The sequence below is a fragment of the Periplaneta americana genome, chromosome 7 (genome assembly GCF_040183065.1).
Source record: "Periplaneta americana isolate PAMFEO1 chromosome 7, P.americana_PAMFEO1_priV1, whole genome shotgun sequence".
NCBI classification, from domain to species: domain Eukaryota; kingdom Metazoa; phylum Arthropoda; class Insecta; order Blattodea; family Blattidae; genus Periplaneta; species Periplaneta americana.
Genome location: NC_091123.1, coordinates 145,802,121 through 145,814,752, shown reverse-complemented (window position 1 = coordinate 145,814,752; position 12,632 = coordinate 145,802,121). Strand labels below are relative to the sequence as shown.

The 12,632-nt window shown below is 37.6% G+C and overlaps 1 protein-coding gene across 1 annotated transcript in view; it reads left to right on the top strand.

The window, feature by feature from the left end:
• The window catches only part of Rhp (GTP-Rho-binding protein rhophilin), a 287,147-nt gene that overhangs the window by 17,377 nt on the left and 257,138 nt on the right, over positions 1–12,632 (top strand). The gene's annotated exons all lie outside the window — the stretch shown is intronic.

The window sequence follows — 12,632 nt, the reverse complement described above, 5'->3', positions numbered from 1 at the left end:
TTTAGTGGTGTTGTTCCCTTAAAACTCATCACTGTACTATTTTTGGTAGATATTTGAAGATCATATTCTTTTGCAGTAGGCTACCTACAGTTCAGTTTAAATAGGACTCTTTGAAGACCATCTTCTGTGGTTGCGAATATAGCCTGATCATCGGCGAACAATTATGTATTTAGCATCGTGTTAAATAACATACGCAGAATTCGTTGCGAATAATCAAAATCGTAATAATCCACGTGTGTCGCCTTTGTGGCTACAGTGCTAGCGCGCTGGCCCTCTATCCTGGCACCTTGGGTTCGATCTTCGGCGAAGTATGGGTGAAATTTGTGGTTGAAAAAACAGACGTTGCAAAGGGTTTTTTTTCGGGAGTACTCACGTTTCCATCTCATTCCACCAACAACTCTACTTCCTCCTCATTTCATTTGTCATCTATAATAGTACCCGTAAAAATAGGCTGGAATGATATTTGAGGATAGTACGGGTTTCCGATGCTAATCTATGTTCTAAGGGCTTGGATCTCCTGGCTCTGGGTTAGGCCTCGTCAGTAGCGGTTGGGACCTTATCTGTAGGGCCCAGGAACGATGTCTCTCCTGTCAGCGTCGGATTCACGAATGCCACCCAGGCCATCTGTCTGACTTAACCATTGCATATAGGGCGTATGATAGGCCAAACGGCCTAAAGGATCTATCCCGGATCCAGCCCTTGTGAAATCACTCAATTAGCATCCCTTACGTTTGTTACGCACAAGTGGACTAAAGCGAAGTCTAATACGATATTTCAAAATTCAAATCCGCAAATTAAATATAGATAATATTTGAAATGATTACAATATACATATGGATATTTTATATAAATTTGTGAAAAGTTAATTACATACATTTAATTAAACAGCAGAATTTATAAATCGAGGAATTCATCTTATTTTAGTGCAGTTTAAATAATTTCATATATGTATGTCTTTTGATTAACAGTTCAAGATAATGAACTAAATAAATAGTACATTAACGGAAAAAGAAAGACATTAACAACATTGAAATGCGAATATACAATACATTATACCTTCCATCACTCCTCTATGGCTGAGTAAGTTGGATAATGTTGAAAAAACACGGAAGCAGAATTTTGTTATAAGTGGAGAGAAGAGATATCTGCGGAAATGCGTAGGAAGAATAAAAGGAGAGAGAATAAGAAATAACTATATAAGAAAGAAACTAATCCAAAAATCAGCAACAAAAATAATAGAGACAGACGAATTGAGATGGTTTGGTTAGAACAATAGTTAAAGCTCTCCAGCAAAAGCTTGTTTTTATTCACGAAACTACTAGTATAAGCTTGAAAACTGCTAGCAAAAGCTACTTCTTATGTTCCAGTAGAGATGGGAAACCAAAACAAATTTTGGAGGCCAGAGTGGAAGGGAATAGAATGAATAGAAGAAGAGGATGATTGAGAATAAAATGGAAGGGTACATAGAAAAAATAGTACACAATAGAGGAAAGATCCTGCAGGAAACAAAAATATTAACAGAAGATAAGGTAAAATGCAGGAAAAGCATCACGAATGACTCAGGAAACCAAACGCCTGGAAAGGCAAAAGGGAAAAAAGGAAGAAGAAGAGAATAATGTATAACATAAGGGAACTGAACTACTGTGAACCACGTAAAAAAAGTGTATAATAAGAAAGTATGTTTTACCCACGTCGATCACCGCTTGGGCTGATTACCTGGTTGAGCTTTTTCCGAGGTTTTCCCCAACCGTAAGGTGAATGCCAGGTAATCTGTGGCGAATCCTCGGCCTCATCTCGCCAAATACCATCTCCCTATCACTAATCTCATCGACGCTAAATTTATTTATTTATTTATTATTTTGCTAATAATCGTAACATAAAATATAATATATACAGAAAAACTTTAGTTCGCCCCTGAAAGAGCAGAACTCGTGCTCAGGGGCGGATTCCTGAATTGAAATTAATAATTATACAATACAATTTTCCTTATGTCTACTGTGCATTTATAATATATAAATTTAAATTTACAATTTTTTATAAAATCCATACATAACTTTTTAAATTTAATACTAGAACTATTAGAATTGACAAGATTAGGATATTTAAATATAAATTTGTTATATATTCTTGGGCCTAAATTACTACTATGATTAAATACTGTAACAGTGTTGTATTTTGTTTCAAACAATCTTAAAGAATTCATACCTTTTGTTTCATAACTATGAGAATACAATTCAAAATTATTTCGATTTTTATGTATGAACTTTATTAATACAATATAATAAATTTGCCTTACGTTAAGTACATTAAAGTCTAGAAACAAATTTTGAGATGGAAAATCAATAGGTTTATGAAGAGATATTTTAATTATTTTCTTCTGTAATAAATAAAGTGGATTAAAACTGGATTTAAATGAGCTACCCCATCCTATAATTCCATACATAATTACCGATTGAAATAAAGTTAAATATATTGTACGTAATAAACTTATTGACAAGTAATTCCTCAGTAAAACAAAATAATATACTATTTTACGTAATTAATATACTATGACCTTATAGTTGATACAGCGTCGTTAAATAAGCAACTTAAAAAAATGTTTTACCTACGTCATATTTATTTTTCATTGTGTACGTATACAGGTTTTCGTAGCTTTTTGTGATTGTGCTGTGAAGTCCTGACCATGAGCTGTAAAAACGCGTTTTTTTTTTTTTTTTTCAATTCCTAGGTATTACCTCACTGTTCATGATGTGGATGCTGTTTGTGGACTGATACGCGTGAGCTCCTCTCACGTGGCACGTCGTCGCCGTGGGGTTCTGGCCGGGTAGGTGAGAGCTGTAGATTGTCAAAAGCGCCTCTTTGTCGAATATCGGAAAAGTTTTGTGTTTCTTTTCTATTTGTGGCCCACAGTTTTTTATAGGAATTACGAGAGCTTTATTTATTAAATTCACACGGATTCATAGCCTACATCCCATCGAGAAATAATTTAAGAAGATCGCTGAACCGAGGTGACATAATAAATACTAGGGAGCGGATGTTGATGAAAAGTCATCTTCATATTTTTCACATTAGGATGATTCCTATTAATATAGAAATCCTTTCTATGTTAATATCAACGTAAAAAAGTAATTTCTTATATTGCATTTTTTGACGTTTTTGAACTAATAGTACATTTTTATATTTTTTCGGCCTTTTTTTTTATAATTTTTAATACTTTGAAGAACTTTTAGATCATTTGGAATGCATTTTACTTTCTTCTTGACCGATAGGTCTGTTAAATCATTTTCTAACCAAACAGGTCAGTAGTAATTATCTACTGAATAAGTGAATAACAGTGAAGTTTGAGTTTCATAGTTTGGAACAGACTCTGAAGTCCATCCCTCATTCCACTGAAGGCTTCACTTCTCACAACGGAAGTAATATAAAATGCTTGACAAGAGCTTAGTTTAAGTGAGGACTTTTACCGGTAAGAGGATGTCTTTAGAATTTATGTTTGGAAGGGAGGAAACTTTCACCATGTCCTGGACAGGACGTTGTGTCCTCAACATGGTTCGGAAGGGATGTCTACTGTAGTAGGCAGTATTTTTAACACAAAGATTGCAAGAATGCACCCTGCGCTCATAATTTGTCTTGTCATTCACACTCCCTCATCTGGAAGATCTGGTAACAAAAGTGAAAGGCGGAAGGAGAAGGAGACGGAGAATGAAGGCACCCCTGGTTGAAATACATTGTAAACCCTCATTAGAATCTATAGTTTTCCCTTAAAACCTTCATTTTGTTGCATGTTCTTTTCCTTTATTTTAGCCAAATTCCAGAAAGTTGCCTCCTCTCTCCGAGATTTGCAGGGCAGTCATTGAAACAAGGTGACTAATTTTTAAGAAATTGTGGTGCGAGTACGGTGAATAATATGTCATTTTCTTTTAATTTTATGTTATTTTTGCATTAGTTTAAGGGCATTTTAATGATCATTTTAAGTAGATTTTTAGGTCATCAACATCCGCCCCCTAATAACAAATTACGATATTCCTCTTTTACGTTTCATGCTTTCGCAACAGTGGAATTCTTCTATCACGTTGCAGATGATATTTTTCTATTCCATAGTCTAAGGTAGGCGTTATCATCCTGGTGCTCTTTTAATGACATTTGGTGCTCTCGTTAAGCGAGTACAAATGTGCACGAACACTCCTGAGGTCCTTTTTCCAATGCAAACTTTGTTGTACCAGCCGGGACAAAGAGTGTTATTATCCATCCATTATACTATTTTAGCGACCTAATAGGCCTTCTCGTATTTCATGGTGTACAGTCTCTTTCCGTTCACTGTGGACTTACTCAGAATAATCAATATGATTCAAGAGAATAATAAGGGTACTCGTGAGAAACTTCAATTGACACATCTCCAATTCTCATTAGCGTTGAAATGTTTTAAAAGTAGAAAGCATAGCCTTTGGGAAGCAGAAGAAATAAAAAAAAGTTCTAAATACTACGGAGTGTTCCTCTTAATGCGAAGCTATGTTCGGGGCGACCTACCTATGCGAAAAAAAACTTTTTCACTCACCAACACCACCACCACCACAACCACCACCACCACAACCACCATCACAACCACCACCACAACCACCATCACAACCACCACCACAATCACCACCACCATCACAACCACCACCACAACCACAATCACCACCACAACCACCATCACAACCACAAGCACCACCACCACAACCATAACCACCACAACCACCACCACAACTACCAACACCACCACAACCACAACTACCACCACCACAACCACCACCATCACCACTACCACCACCACAACCACCACCACAACCACCACCACAACCACCATCACAACCACCACCACAACCACCATCACAACCATCACCACAACAACTACCACCACCACCACAACAACAACCACCACCACAACCACCACCACCACAACCATAACCACCACAACCACCAACACCACCACAACCACAACTACCACCACCACCATCACCACTACCACCACCACAACCACCACCACAACCACCACCACAGCCACCACCACAACCACCATCACAGCCACCACCACAACCACAAGCACCACCACCACAACCACCACCACCATCACAACCACCACCACCACAACCAACACCACCACAACCACCACCACAACCACCAACACCACCACAACCACAACTACCACCACCACAACCACCACCATCACCACTACCACTACCACAACCACCACCACAAACCACTACCACAACCACCACCACCACCACAAATTTTTAAAACCTTTTTAGTGCTGTTTTTCTTTATATTTGTAATATTATAGACAACTTGGAATGTATTATTCTGGTATTTATTCTTGTTCTTTGGGATATTCACGAAAATATTTATTGTTTTTTTTTTACATTGATTTTCTTAAAGGTTATAGATTTTAGACCACAATTTTCATAGGAATACCTACAGAATATCAGACAAAAATTCTATGGATTCAAATATAGATAGGCTATAGTAGTTGTTGGGTCTGCGAAGTACATTTCACTATGAAATTGTTTAAATACGAATAAAATATAACTTTTTGCAAATACAAAAGTGCCCTGGCGCCGCCTGGCCTCCAAAAATAGTACCGTGACGCTGTCAGGGCCAGCCAAGGCTAAAATACATCCCTGAATACAACACGTTGAACTCGTGATAGAATATGTGCAATGGAAGAATGAAGTGATGTAAACACACACGCACATGGTTCTGATAGTCCTGATTGGCTATAGAACTCCTCACACGTTTTCATCCATGTAACAGTTTTGAGAAAAGTTTCATTTTAATTTTTATTATTAAATTTTTAAAAGTTTATTTTAAAGAAATATGTAAATGAGAACTTTTTTGTTGTTACCAAATAAACAGATGCAAATATATTGTTAAATGATGTGACATGGATATGTAACAACGCCGGAGTGATACGTTGCGGTTTAGTTGGTGTTCTAAGGTTTACAGTTTACATCACTTTATTCTTTAGTTGAGTAGAACTTTGCCATACGGCCGTGGCTTCCACGCAACGCTAGACAGCGTGTCTATTTGAGACATTCTGATGAGAGTAATGATTGATAGTTAAGTAATGCATGATTCCTTGTCCACTAGGAAGTACTTTCTACTCGCAGGAATGTAGCAGAGATCATAATCTCGGTGAGTAGGCATACTCTAATAATGATGTCCACTTGAATCGTTGCAATACTTCCATTTGTTTGTGCAATGTCATAACAATGACATAATTTATAAAATATATATCTACGGAGTTGCTTGTCATTTATAAGATTTTGAAAAACAGAAACATCCAGATTAAAACAAAATATATATTAGGTTTAGCCATGGTTGTATCGTCGGGAACAACTGTAGGAGTATGCAAGCCTTGTAAATGAATGGCACGTAAGAGAGATATTGTATTGGTAATTATCAGGTAAAACAAGAAGCATTTCGATGAACTTCAGCCCAAATTGGTTTCTGTACACTCTTTATGGAATGGTTTGCTTGTTAATTGTACTGTCCCGCTAAGCCTGCTCCGCCATCTGTCGCACCACGCATAGAATCTCCAGCCAACATGTCCGAATACAACACCTTTGGTGGTAATGTGCCGAACCTCATAGATTACCTGAGTCATTCCCTATCATGGGGTCGGTTTCTCTCTTTAGAATCTAAAGATCTAAAGTTTAGATCTACAAATCTTCTAAAATTCATTGCAGACTACTTGAAGAGGCCAAGGAAAATACACTCATGCACCAGGGCTGACGGTCGTTTCAGCGCTGCACAAACACAACCAGTTTCCGTTTTTCGAAAGAGGAATTGTAGGGTGTGTTGGTGAAATTAGAGAAAATGGAAGAACCAGAGGAAATCTTGGCAACCTTAGTTAGTGCATCACAAATACAACTTCGTCATCGCCAGTATTTGAATTTCGGTCCGCAGTCGTCGTCGTCAACTAAGCTACCAAGACGGCATGCATGAATGATGCTCAACATTTTATAAATCTCTTCCGAATTCCTGGTGATAAAGTCCAGATTAATTGGTCCAGAATTTGCGAAAGAGAAGGAAACAAAGTTTGGAGATGCAATTCCTGTTAAACAATGAATACCGATCGTAACTAGAATTTAATGGTCCGAGGAACTCGAGTGTAGCCCATGGAGAGAGTTAAGTAGGATGACGGCTAACTTACCTTCATTAGCACAAAATTAGCGATCTTGCTTGATTGTCTTACTGTCATGAACATCACGCCCCAGCTTACGTTTGTCTTGACGTTTCCATAGCAGCAGTCGGCATTGTGACCTATTTATTATTACGAATGACTGATATGGAAACATTCCTCATTCTTTTCACCGTTGCTTCAAGATTATACAAGCTGGCGCATAGCGCTTGAAATAAGGATCTAAAGTGGTTCCTTCATAATGCCAATTCCGCCGCTCGGAGTGCTGTTCGTTCCTAGATAGTCATGGCAGAACGCTTAAATGACATTGACATTTGGGACATTTAAACGATTCACCGTTGCTTATTAAATGCTTCGTACAATATTTTATGGTCAATAGACGTAATTTCAAAACTTCTACGTCTCAATTATATTAAAATGAATGGCTGTCATTCTTGATATTAAAATATATTACATATTATAAATTAAGATGCTACCTTCCTGTTGTTCAATTCATACACCGAACCTTTTTAAGTAGTGCTCCTAATATGAATTAGGTCTCTCTAGGCCATTTTAAGTCCTAACCAACGAATTAGGTATTTTTAGGTCATATTAAATTTAAGAACGTTATTCATTGCAACATACAACGAATAAGAAAAGCAATATTTCGAGAGTAACAAGATAGCAACAACCGCATTTGTTTCTAAACTCTCGATACACTTAATATACTGTATAAATTAATATATCTCGTAACACAAAAGGAAAAAAATAACAGAAACACCCGCAAACAAGAGAAAAATCTACCAACATAAAAGAAAACTTTTACGCAGGGAGAGAAAACTAACAACACGAGACTCAATTTTCTAAAACCAAGAAGAAAGAAAGAAAGAAAGAAAGAAAGAAAGAAAGAAAGAAAGAGCTTGCCAATACATGCCGAAAGCAGCCGTGATTAGCAGTACAGTTGTCAGCTGTGGGTAGGACGTCTCCAAATTCGGCTCCCCTCGCGCGTTATAGTCAAGTTTAAACAATCCGCTGACCAGCTATCTTATTGGTTGAAGTTCTGTTGTCATGGTTACCGGGGAGCAGAGTGATATAGCTGTCTCCTCTCTCCCCCTCTCGCATAGAAGATACTGCAGGCTGCTAGAGTGCTAATGTCGACTGCACAGGTTACAGCGCTATCTGTTATTTTTAGGAACGAATTATTTGCACTATCTACAGTATAGCGAGCGGGCATCACCAACTGGATGTGGTCGACTTGACGTAACTTACATCTTAGTCATAGTGAATAGTAAAATTAATATAAAAGGAAAAATGTCCGTCATTTGCTATACCCTAACTTATTGTTCTTAATTCAGCTGGAATTAATACTGTCATATTGTATTCTGGTAAAATATTAGGGGAGGCACGTCTTCCCTTGTCTCCCCTGAAAATCCTCTGCTGCTGTACTTATATGTAATATCTGATAAAATTTAGGACCAAAGAGATCATTAGTTTACCAGGAATTTGTACCTATGTGATCTTATGTTTCAGTGTATTTTCGATTTGTTACTACAATTAACAAATCATTTAGGACAAATGAATAATTTAAATTAAGTGAACTGTATGTCATTCAATTCATCTTTCTTCCGAGATACAGTAGTAAAATTTATGTACTGCTATAATAAATATTGTGGTAGATATTGTCAAAAATGTCAGTACATGTTTTGCAATAATTTTTGTATGCGTTCACAGTCCCCTGCCCTTAAAAACAGAGGAGAACAATCTCCGATTTCATCTTCGAGGAGTGCAAGAAAGACATATAATTCAAGTAATAAGATGTTGCCATTTTTTATTTATGACTGTGATGCCAGTATTCTATGAGCTTTGCAAAGGATAAGATAAGATAAGATAAGACAGAAAGAAGTGGCAACTTTGTGAGAGCAAGATCACTGCGCGTATCTGCCCTATTCCGATGTCAAGTAATACTGATGATGTTAAAATAAAGCTAGAGTTGTTGATTGTGAGTGAGTTTTTTTTAACATAGATAGCCCTATACTACATCTGTCATGAGCATGCACTTCAACTTTTTCGTAGAGCTTTTCCCCTCATTGTAAGTAAAATTAAATCAGCATGGTCCCATGCCTAAAATTTTTAGCGTGTGGCGTACGTTTGCTGCTGGAAAAGAGCACAACCACCCAGCAGAGTATTGCGATGCACATCCATCTTGTGTGGCAGGTTTTCACCAACCACTTCGCTCTCCTCACGAGGCCCGCTGCTTGACTTTCTCCATGCCACCTGTAAGTTGTGTCGGTCGAGGTCTTCAGCTGACCTTGGAATCTCCATAATCGACTTCCTGCTCACTACAGAAACACTAAACGTACTGTGGCAGTTAAATAAAATTGGCGTCGTCATCGTACCGTCATCGTACTGCTTCGAAATGAACTGTTGGCCTTATTCAGTATATTTGCGGAATGTCTGAAATCCTTTTTTTCATGAATGAAGACAATGTTTTATGTCTAGACCCGCCGTTGCTTCATTGTGACCACGATTACGATTGAGGAGGCCTCTGCTAGAGAAGAATGGGAACTTGTTCACGACCATCCGAGTGTAACAACGTGATAATGTAGGACGTACAACGTGATAATATGCGCAGAGCAGCCAGAAACTTGATCTTCAACAGACAGACTATACCTATTTTACTATTTTTTTTTTGTTTAAATCCTATACGTTTTTTTTTCTTTTGGAAATTCCAATTGGAAATCTACAACCAAAAAGGTCACAAATTCTTGAGATGTTTACTCCTACAAGCGACTTTGTCATGTTGGAACTCAATTTGAAAGCCTGTAAATACTATGAGAAACAAGTGACAACTGAAAATAGTTTGAAATGTTCTGTTCTGCTAGTGCCTAAATAACATTTCCGCTTGTTAACGAAGACAAACCAGATGTGTCACACCTTAGAATACAGTGTATGCGAGTTGTAACTTGTATGTCACAGTTTAATCACAGTCTAGTACAGTGGTCGTCAGCACTCGCTAAAATGTGCAAAGGGTACGCGGTGCTGTCCCGTGTGCACCGTCGTGCAACATGGAGAGATAGAGAGCATATCCGCTAGCAGCTACGGAGTGCACCCTAGTGCAGTCACGAAGCTCAATACGTAGTAAATATGCATCCATAGATAGTTGCTAACAACTAGGATCGCTACTATCGCCTCATTACAGACAATGCGAAATAGTACCTGCACAGTCTATTGTTCCTAGCACCCTCACAACTTAAGCTTCGTGACTGTATATACTAGACTGTGGTTTAACTAGGTCATTGTCTACTATTAACGAACTGTCTGGTGCAGTATCTGTTAACAGTAATCCAATATCATACTGAAGGTCGAAATCAAAATGTCTACAGAAGTGAAGGATCACAGAGAGTGGTGTTAGATTGTTTACTCCAACAGTCGGACAAGGAGCCTACTCAGTTTTTTTTTTTTTTTTTTTTGAGCATTGCCATTAATATTCAATTCTAAAGTTGGCATTCGAATAGTAAATGTGCTTTATTTTTAAGGATTCTGCACGTGTGCATAAACATTAATTTTTGTATTCATTTTGAAGTTTTTTAATTGATCCAGATGCGAGCTAATTACAACCTCTGAAATAAATAACATGTCTGTTTAAAATACAGTTCAGAGGTAACGCTCTGCATCCATTGTTCATCGCACTGTTGACTTACCTCTTTCATATTTCTTATTCCACTTACGAATAGCTAAACGGTTCGTCCTCTCATTGCCAACAGTTATTGTACTATAAACCGTTACCTATTTTATGCAGATCTGCTTTCAGAATGAAGATGCATTTTACAACAGGTTTTAACATAATAGCAACAAGTTATATAGTGCAGAATTTCTTCCTAATGAATTCGCCTTCTGCTTTGAACGCTTCAAAATCATAATCCTCACAAACTCTTATTACCGGTATTAGAATGTACAGCTTCAGAATCGAAATGGTTTGTGTTGAAATCTCACATATAGACAAAAGTTCACCGCTTTGGAGTAGAGGTCGGCGTGCCTGACTGTGAAGCTAGTGAGCCGGGTTCGAATTCTAGTTGGGACAAGATGCTGGGGAGGTTTTTTGTCGGCGTTTTTCTTTAACACATTAAGACCAAATGCTGGCTAACTTTCGGCGCTCATTTAGTCGTCATTATCACCTTCATCGTCAGTCTGCCCGCTTCCATACTTACGGTGGAGAAAAGAATCCGACCAAATGAATGGCCCAACCTCAGAACAAGATTCTTCATCATAATCGCCAAAACAAGTAGGCACATGTGCAAATGACTGCACGTCTATATATGCGGCGTTAACAGGAGAGTCAATTCATCCGAAAGTCAAATATAATCCATTTGTTATAAAAATTAATAAGTAGGTATTGCATGAAAAATAGAGATAGGAATAAGATGCAACATATCCATCAACACCATTATATTATTTCAGACATCTTATAAAGTATTTCATCGGTTGTGCTTTTCGTAGAAGTTGACATTCATTTTGGTGGTGGTGGCGGCATGAATCCCTGATCACATATATCTGTAGTGCTCGGGAAAAGTGGCACAAGTAAAAAATGTTAATTTTACAGGATAAGGAAAAAAACTGTCTTCACACTGGTTTATGTCGATTTTTCTTCTGTGTGAATTATTGTAATGGAAGAAATACTTATGTCTCTTTTCCCAAGCGAGCAGATGTTCCGTAAGTTGTCAATAAATTAATAAAAAATGTTTGTGGAAACTGACTTATGCCACTGTTCCCAAGCATTGCAGATATAACAGATTGATCATCCCCATGTTAAAATCGGTAACATGCGGAAGATAACAACCGCCAGGATCGTCACTGTCGATTGAGAACTACCGCTAGATGGAAGTACAGTTTCTTCATGCAATTCAAATGAGAGTTATAACGTGACTTCTTATGCAGTAGCTACTGTAGATGGCAGCATAGTGAAATTGATAAAAGTTGTTACCGTCATAGCCTGTAAGGCTGAGCAGTCTGTTATATGATCTGGGTATAAACCTGAAATGTTACAAGTCTAAAAATAAACATTAAAAAAAACTCTTTCCTCGATAGTATCCGAACCCCTGAACTTTATAGTATCCGAGCAAGCACGCTAGCACAGAGCTATCGGAATACTTACGGTCAATTGTCATAATCGGGGTTGTTGTACTGTATCGTGTTTGTTTAATAATGACACTTAGGCATTAATTTGATCTTATTTTCAGATTAATTTCGTGCTTTTTTCATTAATTGGAAATACCTTTCTGTAAGACTATTCAAATAATACTTGGTTGAAAACCGTAGTTAAATCGCTGTATGGTGATCATACTCTGTAAGGAGTTTCAAGAGTCGTGCCATTTTTTCTGGGACTTTGCATAATAGTAATGCAGTATGTTGTCATCTCTATTTTATCTCTGATATGGATACTTTGGCTTACACAACAGTCGCAATAAGAGGCATG